The sequence below is a fragment of the Trachemys scripta genome, chromosome 3 (assembly GCF_013100865.1).
Source record: "Trachemys scripta elegans isolate TJP31775 chromosome 3, CAS_Tse_1.0, whole genome shotgun sequence".
Classification (NCBI taxonomy): domain Eukaryota; kingdom Metazoa; phylum Chordata; order Testudines; family Emydidae; genus Trachemys; species Trachemys scripta.
This window is the reverse complement of record NC_048300.1, coordinates 51,009,893-51,024,034: the sequence shown is the minus strand read 5'-3', so window position 1 is coordinate 51,024,034 and position 14,142 is coordinate 51,009,893.

Genomic DNA, 14,142 nt, shown 5'->3' with positions numbered 1-14,142 from the left:
CGGCGCCTGTCATCCCTCCTTTTCGGTGTTCTGTGTGGGGGGGCTATGTGAGTTTGTGGCGGGGGATGGCGGTTACAGATCTTATGCAGTGGTCCTTAGCCTGGATGACAGAGCCATGCAACAGGGGATCTGTAACCGCCCTCCCCTGCCACAAACTCACATAGCCACCACACACAGAATCCCGAAAAGGAGGGATGGCAGGCTCCGTTGAAACAACCAGTCCACCACTGCGGACCGCTCTAGGAGCAGGAGCCTGTCATTCCTCGAGTTTAGAACCGTCCTTTCCATCACTACACTCGCTCCCCTCCACAGTCTGCGTCCCAGTTTCAACCCTTTACCGCGAAATCCTCAATAAAGAAAACTGTGTTAATGAACAAAGTTTCATTTATTTTATTTTTAAAGGTGTGTAGGAATGGGGGGGAAAGGGGGTTGGTAACTGGAGAGGATAATCAACATTAACTGGGTAAAGAAACAGGGGCAGGTTCAGCTTTTGTTTAAAAAAACGTAATAGTCACAGGTTACCCTGGTCACTCTGGAACCTAGCTTTCAAAGCTTCCCGGATGCACAGCGTGTCTGGTTGGGTGTAATCAGCAGCCAGGCGATTTGCCTCAACCTCCCACCCCACCATAAACATCTCCCTCTTGCTCTCACAGAGATTGTGGAGCACACAGCAAGCTGCAATGACAATGGGGATATTGGTTTCGCTGAGATCAGAGCGAGTCAGTAAGCTTCTCCATCTCCCCTTCAGACGTCCAAAAGCACACTCCACCACCATTCTGCACTTGCTCAGCCGGTAGTTGAAGAGTTGTCTTTCACTGTCCAGGGCGCCTATACAGGGCTTCATGATCCATGGCATTAGCGGGTAGGCTGGGTCCCCGAGGATCACTATAGGCATCTCCACATCCCCAACAGTTATTTTGTGGTCCGGGAAGTAAATACCTTCCTGCATCCATCTAAGCAGACCAGAGTTCCTGAAAACATGAGCGTCATGAACCTTGCCCGGCCATCCGACGTTGGTGTTGGTAAAACGTCCCCTACGGTCCACCAGTGCTTGCAGCACCATTGAAAAGTAGCCCTTTCGGTTAATGTACTGGCTGGCCTGGTGGTCCGGTCCCAGGATAGAGATGTGAGTTCCATCTATAGCCCCACCGCAGTTTGGGAATCCCATCGCAGCGAAGCCATCTATGATCACCTGCACATTTCCCAGGGTCACTACCTTTGAGAGCAGTAGCTCAACGATTGCGTTGGCTACTTGCATCACAGCAACCCCTATGGTAGATTTGCCCATTCCAAATTGATTCGCGACTGACCGGTAGCTGTCTGGTGTTGCAAGCTTCCAGAGGGCTATGGCCACTCATTTCTGGACAATCAGGGCTGCTCGCATCCAGGTGTCCTTGCGCTTCAGGGCAGGGGACAGCAACTCACAAAGTTCCAGGAAAGTTCCCTTACACATCCGAAAGTTTCGCAGCCACTGTGATTCATCCCAGACCTGCAGCACTATGCGGTCCCACCAGTCCGTGCTTGTTTCCCGGGCCCAGAATCACTGTTCCACAGCATCAACATGACCCATTGCCACCATGATGTCCACGGCGCGGGGTCCCGTGCTTTGTGAGAGGTCTGTGCCCCTCTCAGACTTAATGTCCTCACCGTGCTGCCGTAGCCTCCTCGCCCGATTGCTCAGCATCTGCCTCTGAAAAAGGTGGATGATAAGGCGCAAGGTGTTGACAACGGTCATAACTGCAGCGATGATTACAGCGGGCTCCATGCTCGCTGTGCTGTGGCGTCCGCGCTGTCAATCACCAGAAAAGTGCGCGAACTGATTGCCCGCCAGCGCTTTCACGAAGGGAGGGCAGGAGTGAGGGTTGAATGACGACAGTTACCCAAAACCACCCGCGACACATTTTTTGCCTCAGCAGGCATTGGGGGCTCGACCCAGAATTCCAGTGGGCAGTGGGGACTGCAGGAACTGTGGGATAGCTACCCACAGTGCACCGCTTCCAATATCGACGCTTGCCCCATTAGCGTGGACTCACAAAGTCGAATTACTGTCCTTAGTGTGGATACACACGTTCGACTTTGTAATATCGGTTCCACAAATTCGCTTTAAGTAAAATCGAACTACTCTCGTAGTGTAGACATACCCTTAGTCTAGAGCGGGGTGGGCAAACTTTTTGGCCCGAGGGCCAAATTGGGGTTGTGCAACTGTATGGAGGGCCGGGTAGGGAAGGCTGTTCCTCCTCAAACAGCCTGGCCCCTGCCCCCTATCCACCCCCTCCCACTTCCTGCCCCCTGACTGCCCCCCTCAGGACTCCCAACCCATCCAACCGCCCCTGCTCCTTGTCCCCTAACCACCCCCTCCCAGGACCCCCAACCAACCCCCCTGCTCCCTGTCCCCTGACTGCCCCGACCCCTATCCACATCCCCACCCACTGACAGGCCCCCCGGGACACCCACTCCCAACCCTCCTTGTTCCCCCATCCCTTGACCACCACCCCCCAGAACCTCCACCCCATCCAACCAACCCCTCCTCCCTGACTGCCCCCCCGCAGAACCCCCCACTCCCCACCCCCTTACCAGCAGCAGGAGCTCACAGCCATGACACCTGACCAGAGCCAGCTGCACTCCCCATGTTGTCCAGTGGGAGCGGCAGGCCAGAGCGTGACCCGTGCGGTGGCATGGCTGCGGGGGAGAGGGGAAGGCAGGGGAGGGGCCGGGGACTAGGCTTCCCGGCTGGGAGCTCAGGGGCCGGGCAGGACGGCCCGCGGGCCGTAGTTTACCCACGTCTGGTCTAGAGGCTTGTAGTCCCCCCTCTTGCTGGCAGAGAGGTAAGGGAACCCAGGCCCACCCTCTAGTCTGAGTTTCAGCCCAGGGACCCTGCGTTAGGCAGCAAACTGCTCCTTCCATTTCCCTGGGCTGGAGATTACACTATTCCTGTTCTGTAGTTTGGTCTCCTCATCTGGCTTCATCCCAGCTGGCTACTGAGGAGATTCCTCAAGTCCACCCATGGCCTTTCTGGCAGCCAGTTCATGCTTCAGGTAGTTACATTGTCCCTCCTTAAGGCAGCCTCCGCTCCAGGAACTTGGCTGTATTTTAAATTCTTATTAGCACTTGCCTTAGATCAGGCATCCCCCCAGCTCTCCTCCTAAAGCTGGGCTCCAGTTCAGGCTAGCTGCAGGCCCTCAGCCAGCTTTCTCTCCAGCTGAGCCCACGCAGCCCTTTAGGCTGTGAAAGTTCCACAGACACACCTTCCCCTCCATAAGGGAAGAGGCAGCATATATATGGTCCCCTTCCAAAAGCTCATCCGACTGAGCTGGGAGAGAGGAGGGCTTTGCTCCACTTACCCTGCAAGGCTTCTAGTCCCAAGCCTCTAAAGAAACAGTAAAAGGCCAGGCTCTATTACTCTTAAGGGGAAAGACTAACTTCCAGCACATTAATCTTGTCACTTAAGCCAAACTTTTCACAGGGTCACTAATCCTGGGTTCTGATTTGAAGGGTGCTGAGCACTCACAGTGAAATCAATGGGAGCTGTGCTTTGAACCTATAAAGTGCTTTATAAGGCTAAGAAGTCTGAAAAATCAGGTTCTAGGTGTTTAGGCACTCAAAATTAGTGGCTACTTCTGACCTTAATCCCTCAGTGTCTCAGTTCCCCATCTGTAAAATGGGGATCACACTCATTTATCTCCCACGGATGTTGTGCAAATAAATTCATTACTGTTTGTGAAGCACTCAATCGTGTAGTGATGAGCACCATAGAAAAATCTCATGAGGAGATTAATAATTGTGTCTTCAGAGCACGGGTTGAATAGTGCGCAGTAAATAAGGCCTGGGGCCTCACACTGAACAAACAAGAAGAGAAAGAGCTGCACTAAGTGAGCACAATCCGTCCTGTGCACTGAATGAGGCATGGGTCCTGTGGAAAAAAATAGTATGTGGTCATGTAATTAAAGACTCTCTCATAATGCCCAGGCACATGGGGGCCAAACCAGGGGCAGCAGATGTATCTTCCCCTGGGGGAGGCTAGCTCCCTGTCCCACCTCTTCTGCCTGTGGCCCGACCCACACTCTACCCCTGCTATGCCCCAGCTCCCTCCAGTCCCACCCCCTTCCCTACTCAGCCCCCCCCCACCACTGCTCCCTGCATCCTCCTCTCCTCCACCCCCCTGCTCACACTTTCTGTGTCCCTCCTCTCCTCCACCCCCTCTCCCACAGGGGTGAGGGGTGAGGAGAGACATGACAAATGGGGGGTATTGCAGGGGAGGGGAGTGGAGGAGAGGGGGGCCACAGCGAGTGGCAGGCAGGGGAGTCTCATGGGGGAGGGGGTGTGAGGAGGGACACAGTGAGTGACAGGCAGGGAGTTTTGTGGGTGGGTGAGGAGGGACACAGCAAGTGGTGAGCTGTGGGGTCTCATGGGGGAGGAGGATGGAGGTGAGGAGGGACATGGCAAGCAGCAGTGGGGGGGGTCTCACAGGGAGGAGGAGTGAGGAGGGATGTGGTGGGTGCAGGGGGTCTCATGGGGGTGAGGAGGGATGTGGTGGGAGTCTTGCGGGACATGGGGCTGGAGGAGAGGAGGGATGCAGTGAGCGGCAGGGATCTCTGGAGTCGGGGGTAGAGTGGAGGAGAGGAAGGACTCGCCAGGCAGCGGCGGGTGGTGGGGGTCTCGGGGAACGGGTGGAGCAGGGAGGGGAAGGGGCGAAGCGCAGGCGGGGCCACCACGGTTCAGGAGTCTGGAGGTGAGGCAGCAGCATCTGCACCAAGGGAGGCTTAGCCTCCCCTGCCCTATTATACCTACCACTCCTGGGCCAAACGATAGTCGCACAGGCAACCTTCATTCTGGCATTTCCTAATTTTTGAGTGCTTGACTTTGCAACCTTACTGTTTTTATGAAATCTTTCTTTGTGTGTAATCAATTATTCAGGGTGAATGAATTCAGGAGTAATGGCCAACACTCTCCAATCTGACCTAACATCTCCATAAGCCACCTAGTGGTTAGGAACAGAGAGTTCTTTAATAATCACTAGGGGGTGTCCCACACAATAAAACAATGGTATAGAACTCAGTACATGGGAAGTGATGGAGTCCAAGCCACTTCCCCCACCTTGATCCCTTAGCTCCACACTGGCAGTATCTCCCTCTGTCTCCACCTTCCTTCTCATGGAGGATGCTTTGATGCAGAGTGAGCTCGGGGGGGCGGGGCGGGGCTGGCCTGGGTCACCACTATAATAATTGCTGCTTATCTCCATCTTCAGTATGTGCAAATGCAGGTTCTCTACAGGACATTCTCTCAGCCAGGCCTGCAGGAAGGACAGTTATACAGCTGCTTTGGGGGACTGGTTTTAGGCACAAAAATGTTTTGCATGTCATTGTCCAGTCCTACCTGCAAGGCTAATTACCATGCATTACTCTTCCAGTCCCTCTGGCTGCTGGCTAATTCTATGGTTGCCTTTGGTAGATCCTTTTATTGGTAGCTCAAATTAGAGCATTTCCCCTAACTATTTTCCCCTTCCCAAGCCCCTATACCTTGCTAGTCTGACCTAGCTTGCTACCACTCTACTTCCCTGTTCCCTGGGTTTACCTAGAAGAAACCAGGCAGTCAGGCCTGTTTCAGGCCGGGGGCAGGCTGGTCCTGGTTCAGGGTGCCTTTCTCATTCACTACCCATCCTGAGCTATGTGGTGAGGCTGTGGCCTAGATCATCTGCTAACCATGGGCCATCTTAACTTGTTTAGTGATGTCCTGTCACATCTTTTCTTGATGGGCTTGCTGGGGATTACAGGTGTACAGTGCTTCTAGCAGTTCATTGTAGCAGTGCTGGACAAGTATGTGTGGGTAGGCAGTCCTGTCCATATCACTCACCATGACCCCTTGGTTATGGCATGTTGTGGAGCATGGCTGAATATTTGCAAGCATCTGCCCTATATAAGGAACACTAATCCTGTTCCCAGCAACTAAATATATCTAGTTTTAGGGGTGATTGATTGGGCTGAGTGCTGCCAATGCTTGAAGAACCTTCCCTTCTTTATGAGAGTTATTCGGGTGCTAGTGTCCGGTAATTTTTCCATCTGGAAGGATGATGTGATTTGTTGAACATTTGCCAATGAACTTGGACCGCTCCCTGTCAGGTGATGGACCTTGTTGTCTGAGGTTCTTAAAAAAGAAAAAGCCTGCAAGCGCCTCATTTATTTGTTCTGCAAAGTGCTTAGCACACCTAAACACTGTAAAAATAACTATGAAGAGGAGGAGGAGAAGGTTGGCCCTATATAAAGCTTCATTGCTTATGTTGCTGGTAAATGTCACATGCTTTTTTATAGGGATTCTCTTATGGGATGAGGTTCTGTAGGGAACTTCAATTAACTGCCCTCCTATATCTTATCATTAAGAATGTCTTCTGAAGCTTGATAGCCTAATATTCTTCCATAGAGCATTTCAACTAGAAGTCTTTTGATGATCCAGTACTGAGAAAGACACCAGTGTTACGTGGTGTAATAGATTTTTGATTCTCCATGGCTTGTAACACCCTCTTGGAAGCTTGAAAAGCAAAATGGCTTTCACTACCAATTTAATTCTTTTTCTATTTGACAAATTCTGATTTGTTTGTTTGTGTCTAACAGGATTGTAATGAACATGGCTCATTTTCTCTGCTTCTCTTTTTTTTGTTGGGATAGCCATTCAGAGTTGATTCAGAGGGATAAATGACATCTCCTGGACCACACTGCTAATTTGGGTCTGGTTCAGATGTCCCGACGGGTTGAGGAGAAGGGAGCTGGTTCTGATCCTGGTCTCCAGTGGACAGAGGCGGTGAGTTATATGGGCCCGTGGTGCCCATGCTCCAGGAATATTCAGGGCCTGGGGGCCCAGCTCCACCAATGTTTGGGGCTGGGTCTCTCCCCCAGCCCCGCCTGCCGCCCCCGTGCACTTCCCCCGGAATGTCCCCCAGACCCGCCTGCCACCACCACGCGCCTCCCCCGGAGTGTCTCCCAGCCCCACCTGCCACTCCGGAGCGATTTAAAAGGGCACGGGGGCCCCCGGCCACTGCCGCCACCACCAGCAGTGCAGCAGAGCTAAGGCGGCTTCCTGCCCACTCTCCCTCCATGCCACTCCTGGAAGCGGCTGGCACATCCCTGTGCCCCAAGGGGGGGGGAGTGTCTCGGCGTGCGGCCCCCGCCCCAAGTGCCCACTCCGCAGCTCCCATTGGCCGGAAACTGCGGCCAATGGGAGCTGCAGGGGCGGTGCCTGCAGGCAGCAGCATGCGGTAACACCCCCCCGGCCCTCCCACCTAGATGCCGCTGCCAGAGGGGTGTGTAGGTCACTTTTGGGAGCTGCACAAGGTAAGTACCATACCCCTCAATCTCTCGTGCACCCCAACCCCCTGCCCCAGTACAGAGCCCGCACCCAAACTCCCTCCCAGAGCCCACATCCCTCACCCACTCCCACACCCAAATTCCCTCCCAGAGCCCACACACCCTCCCGCACCCAAACTCCCTCCCAGAGCCTGCACCTCTCACCCACACCCAAACTCCCTCCCAGAACCTTAGGCAGGTGTGTGGGGAAGAGCGGGACTTGGACCCGTTCTGGGCACCACCAAAAATTATACAAACCTGCCGCCCCTGTCAGTGGACCCATCTTTATTTATCTGTAGCGTGAATTGTGACCATTCAAAAAACCTTTGACCCCAGTAGAAGGAACTGCTTCTTTGTACAACTTAAGAGTCAACCTGTAGGACTCCTGCTAAAGCTAAGCACTCGCAGAGACACTGGCTTCATTGCATCCTCACTTCTGCACATTGTCTATCTAGATTGTATGTTCTTGGGGCAGGGACTTCAACGTCTAATTGTTTTGTAAAGTACCTAGTACACTTTGGAACCTATATAATGGTAGGACATTGGGGGAATCTCAATGAGCTCTTCCCGTGTATGTACCAGGAGATCAGCTGCCTGAGAAAAAGGCAGCCACTAAAGGGGTGGGTACATCTGCTGGGGGTGGGTGGTGATGATTGCATTGCCCGCTAGTGACTGCAGCCTACATAGCAGTTACAAGCCTTAATGTTTTGTTTATACCATTTTTTCTGCTCTATTTTTATTTAAAAAAAAAAACACATTCCACACACTAACCCACTTATAGTGAAGAATCCACTGACCATTTGGTACTTGTAAAAATAGAAAGCAATATATATCCCCATTTGATCACCCATTGTGTGTTTATATATATATAAATAAACACACAATGGGTGATCCAAATGCTATCATGGAGCGCAGCTGCCTGCTTCAGAGAAAGTGCTAAGAGCGGGCAAGAAGCCCCCAGGCTACTGCAGCAAATATACCTGCTGAGAGAAGGAGTTTATCAGTGCATCTGCTTGTTTGAAGTTTGGGAGGCTGGGGACTGGGAGTGCATGGTGGGTAGGATAGGGGAGAGGAAGTTTGTGCATGGGGAAAGATACACCACCAATTCATTTCTGCTCCTTGAGGTAGGGAGTGCAGCATGTCCCTTCTTCTGTGGATATAAGACAGGGAGATTGAGGGATGGTTCCTGCATGGAGCAGGAAGAGGGTGATGGTACACATGTGGGGACTGAGAGCAGGGGAGCAGGGCCAGCTCCAGGTTTTCTGCCGCCCCAAGCAGCAAAAAGAAAAAAAGCCGATTGGCGGTGGTTCAGCAGCAGCTCAATCGCACCACTGCATTCTTCGGCGGCAGTTTGGTGGCGGGTCCTTCACTCCCACTTCGGTGGCAGCATAAAGAGGAAGAGAGGGACTGAGGGACCCGCCGCCGAATTCCCACCAAAAACCCGGACAGGCTGCCCCAATAGGGGACGGAGTTCTGCCCCTCTGTATTGGCCGCCCCAAACACCTGTTTCCTTAGCTGGTGCCTGGAGCCAGCCCTGCCGGGGAAGGAAGCAAACTTTCAGCAAAAGTTCATTTCTGTTGCTGCTTAAAGTAGGGAGTGCAGCAGTGCCTTTTCCACTTAGTTGGAGATGGGCGGGGGTTAACACATGAGGAAATAAGAGAAGGCAAATAGATGTCATTTAGGTGATGAAGGCATCTACATTAAGAGCTTCCAAGCTTGCCACTTCCTGATCAGGAGTTGTCACGTCCACATCATGGAACTAGGAGTGCAGGGGTTTCTGCTGCACCCCCTGGCTTGAAATGGTTTCCATTATATTTAGGGTTTACAGTTTAGTTCAATGGCTCTCAGCACCCCCGCTATAAAAATTGTTCCAGCACCCCTGGAAGCATGGGTTTTTTCAGGGAGAAGGTGGTGAGACCAACAGTATTTTAATACTAATGTCATGTATTATAGAGCCTCCTATAGTTCAGGTAGTTAAGGCCTGTGGACAAACTCAGTCTCAGGTATCCCAGATGTCAGTGGAATTATTCTGGATGCACACCATTGTGACTGAGAGCAGCTCTGTGTTCTATGGGTAGGGCCCTACCAAATTCACGGCCCATTTTGGTTAATTTCACAGTCATGGGATTTTAAAAATCATAAATTTCATGATTTCAGATATTTGAATCTGAAATTTCACAGTGCTGTAACTGTAGGGGGCCTGACCCAATATGGGTTTGTGGGAAGGGTCAAAGGGTTAATGTAAGGAGGTCGCAGTATTGCCACCCTTACTTCTGCACTGCAACTGGCGGCAGTGTTGCCTTCAGAGCTGGGCTCCCGGCCAGCAGCCACCGCTCTCCAGCTGCCCAGCATGAAAGGCAGTACCACTGCCAGCAGCAGCACAGAAGTAAGGATGGCATGGTATGGTATTGCCACCCTTACTTCTGTGCTGCTGCCTTCAGAGATGGGTCCTCAGCCAGCAGCTGCCACTCTTTGGCCACCCAGCTCTGAAGACAGCAGCGCATGAGTAAGGGTGCCATGGTATAGTATTGCCACCTTTACTTTGGTGCTGCTGCTGGTGGGGTGCCGCACGGCCAGTAGCCACCGTTCTGTGGCCACCCAGCTCTGAAGGCAGCACCGAATAAGAGTGGCAATACCACAACCCCCCTACAATAACCTTGCAACTCCCCCCCCAACCCTCTGTTTGGGTTGGGACCCCCAGTTTGAGAAACGCTTGTCTCCCCATGAAATCTGGACTTTTGTGTAATTTTACCCTATACTATACAGATTTCATGGGGGAGACCAGATTTCACATTCAGTGACATGTTTTTCACGGCCATGAATCTGGTAGGTCCCTCTCTATGGGGCCAAAATGCCATGTGTGCAGTATAAGTGATGCCTGTGATGTCTGTATGACTAGTCACAGATTCCTTACAGCACAGAGATTGTGTTTGCTTTGTGATGCCCTGTGCCAGATATAGCCAAGGCAGGCTTAGAAATAGTGAACTTATTTTTTAAAAATTGAATGCTACTTTAATTATTAGTATTTATTTATTTTATTACATAAATTTATTCGATAAACACCAAAGAAGTTGGATGTTATCCGTGGCTCTGGCTCCGGCTCCTTTTTTTCACGGCATTCAAAGCAACTCCTCTTGTGAAAGCAAATGGTCCATTTAGTCGGAGGATCTTTAAGGCAGAAATGAGATCAGATTCCTAACCAGATGTGCCCATCTCTCGGGAAATTCTTGCTTTCTAGGCCTCAAGCTGACACCAGAAAGGGGCGGGGGCGGGGGGTGAATCATTGTAAATGGAGAACTTTACTCAGACTCAATCCACGGATAGCTGCTGTCTATCAAATTATTGTTGTAGGAACACAAAAATATCTCTTGGAAAACACCTGTCAATTTAAACCGCTTTGTGCACCTAGGAATATAAGCCATGAACTGATTCTTTTCTCTTTTAATTAAAAAAAAAACCTTGTTTTAGGTTTGTTTTTTAATCTGGTTTAATGGAAACAAATGTTGCTGGGATTGCTGTAAAAGAGAGAAATACTTCCATCCAATCTTGGTCTTCTCACAGCAGCTTTGAAAGTGAACTTGTTTGTGTGGGTGAGTAGGTGGCTGAAATCGTGGCATCTTGTATATAGATCAATGACTGACTGCCACTACCACCAATAATATTTTATATAATAAAATGAAAAGCTTCACCTTGTCTGTTTATCACGCGTCATGCAAAAACTGAAACTACAAGTCTCTGGTTCAAATCCAGTTCAGATCAGTAGTAATCTAAAGTTGATGACTTATTGTCAGCCTCTACGAAGTAAGTTTGCTGGTGTCAATTCTGTTCCTAGGGGACAAATGTCCAACTCAAAAGATTATCAGCAAGTACTCTGGGCCAGGCCCACGTTGAGAATGGTACAAAGCTGTACTATGCCAGGGGAAGTTGGGGAGACATTATGCCCCAACACAACAGCATCCCCAGGAACCAGGGGAACATGCCCACTGCACCATCCCTTAGGACAGCATAGCATGTGCTTCCCTGTGCATTTGTCTGCCTCCCTTCCATGGTTGGTCATGCTCCAGGCTCTGCCCTGCCTGTTTTGCATGGCCAGAGCCCCAAGGAGTATTAGGAAAGAGCAGTTGCTGAACACAAGGACTGCCATTGTGCCTGTCCTCTGTGCAAAGGTCAGAAGCCTTGTAACATCTTCTTCTCTCCTTCGGCTCCCAATCTGGCCCCTGGTTAGCATTCTCAGCAGAGAGGCTGGTCAGCATGGGGCATGAAGAAGAAGCCATCCCCATTCCACTAGAGGTGGCCTCTCCAGGTCAGGCACATTGGCAGGCTAGTGTGAGGAAGCTTGCAATGCTGCTGCTGCCAGCTCTGTATCTGCTTTGTGGCTAAGCAGAGGCCTGCAGTCTTCAGGACTGTGTGAGCCTCAGCCTGGCACTTTTCCCAAGCTCTAAATTAACAGACACACAGAAATTGTTTGAAGTCACTCCAGCCATTAGATGGATTGACACAGTTCCTTAGCCATAATCTGTCCCGAGGATGCTCCCAGCTGGGACTTGTATCCTAGCCATCCAGAATTTGTGATCACATCGGCCATGTGATAGCCTCTTAGTTGCCTGCATTCATGCCCATGTGTTCGTCTGGCAATGTCCCCATTCACTAGCTGTTTGACAAGGTCTCAGCTGCCAGGCAATGATGCGTTTAGACAGGAACCCTGCATTTCGACAGGACTGTAAATGCCATCTCTCTTGCAGGGCTTCCCTTCCCTGCTACATTGTAACCACATCTCTTTACCTGATGACAGCAGCTGTATCTTCCCATTCTATCCCCTCCCTCCTTGAGTCACCTGCACAGTAGAGCTATAGATGATGCCATGTTTGTAGACTCTTGTGCCCACCATCAAGGTCCCAAGGAAACTCCTCAAGTTTTCAAAATCTATATCAAGCCCCATAACTGACAACCAAACTTGTGGACAAATTTAACAAGTCACAAGGTTTACATTTGCCAAAGCAGTAGGTGTATAATGCCACCTTGCCCATAACAGGTGACTAGTGGTGGGGTGGATGTAAAAAATAAACTTTGCCCACATTGGTTCTGCATGGGAGAGACTTTTATTACATGGCACACTGGCAAAGACAATCACAAAGGAGAGATCATCTGATGGGAAGAAGTGAAGATACACAAGAGGAGAGAACCTGGAGCCATGAGTATAGGCAGCAGACATGACGCACAATTTAAATTTCTTTGAGGACAAATTTTTCATATTATGCTGGCATATTTTTTTATTTTTGATCTTCATTATGCCTTTTAGCAAGTCATGGCTCTCTAAGTACACCTATTGTGTTAGTGACCATGTTGTATCTGCCTACACTGGAAAATCAGGGAGATTCTGCCAGCAGTGAGGCAACAGATAAGATTGTGTGTGTATAAATTTCAGATCACTAGCTTCACCCAGGCCTTGAAATGCCTGTTATCAAAACCTTGGTGGAAATAAGCATGAGACTTGTATTTTCCACTCAGAAATTATTCGTCTCTAGTGTTGTGTCACCCAGCCTTGGAGAGAGCACATGCCATACCCGCCAAACCTGAGGCATTTGGTCCAAGATTCTGGTTTTTGGAGTTCACTCACCAGCCTCCAGAATCTCAGGACTTTCAGTGTTGCAGCTGTGAAAGTGACATTGAGTAGAGTACAGTAGGAATAGAGATGGATTCTGTCTAGCTCAGCTGCAGTGAAGACAGTTTCTGAGACCCACTGTTGTGCAGTAACTTAAAATTGTGAATACATTTTGCTCCTGGTTTTAAATAAATACATTTATTTTATGTCAATTGGTTTTTGGTCCTGTAGCAAAGAGAATCCTTGGAGATGGTGTCTGGGAAGCAGTCAAGATGAAGAACTCAGGCTTTTTCAGGCATGGTTCATGCTCCCTATGTCAACATTACCATCTCCCCACACGTGGTTCATTCATTAAGAGCGCACAACAATCACTGCAGTATACCTAGCATCCAAACCATTAGCGAGATTTTGCGCCCTCTCTCCTGGAACTTTGCAAGTATTGTGGACAGTGGTTATAGAGGTTTTCCTCCGTCTAGTAGGGAAATATTGCTTGTAATTAATTATGTAAAGTGCACCCAGATACCATACTGAAGCACTTCACATCTATGATAAATAATGTATCATTATGGCCATTTCTTTTCATGGACTTTTGAGGGAAGGAGAAAGTGTGATTTCTGGCTGTCGTCTAATCATGTGTGTGACAGGACGAGTGCTACATACTAAAAATAAGGCACAATTATTTGTATTGAGGGTGACTAACCATTGGAACAACTTGCCTAGGGATGTGGTGGAGTCTCTGTTTCTTGATGTTTTTAAATCAAGAGCTTTCTAAAATATTTGCTCTAACTAGACAGATGTATTATGCACATCAGACTAGATAATCATAATAGTCCCTTCAGGCCTTGAAATCTATGAACCTATAGGTGGGATGCAGCAATTTTCAGCTCCTGAAATTGACATGGACACCTCTGCAGCCAAACTGTAGCAGACCATGAAGTCTCCTTAACTACATAGCAGTGACTTTTTCCTGAACACAACCCCTTGTTGCTCATCTCTGGCAGCAAACCTGCACTAATCAAGCCTGTGCAGTGCTGATTGTCATGAAGTGCAGGTAAATGCTGAGCAGAAACTTCTAATCATCCACTGAGAATATTTTGAACTGAAAGGGAGAACTCTAATTTCTAGACTTAAATCTGCAATGTATGTGATGTTAACGGTTTTATAATCCTTTACTCATAATGACTTGAGAAGAGTTACACACATTTG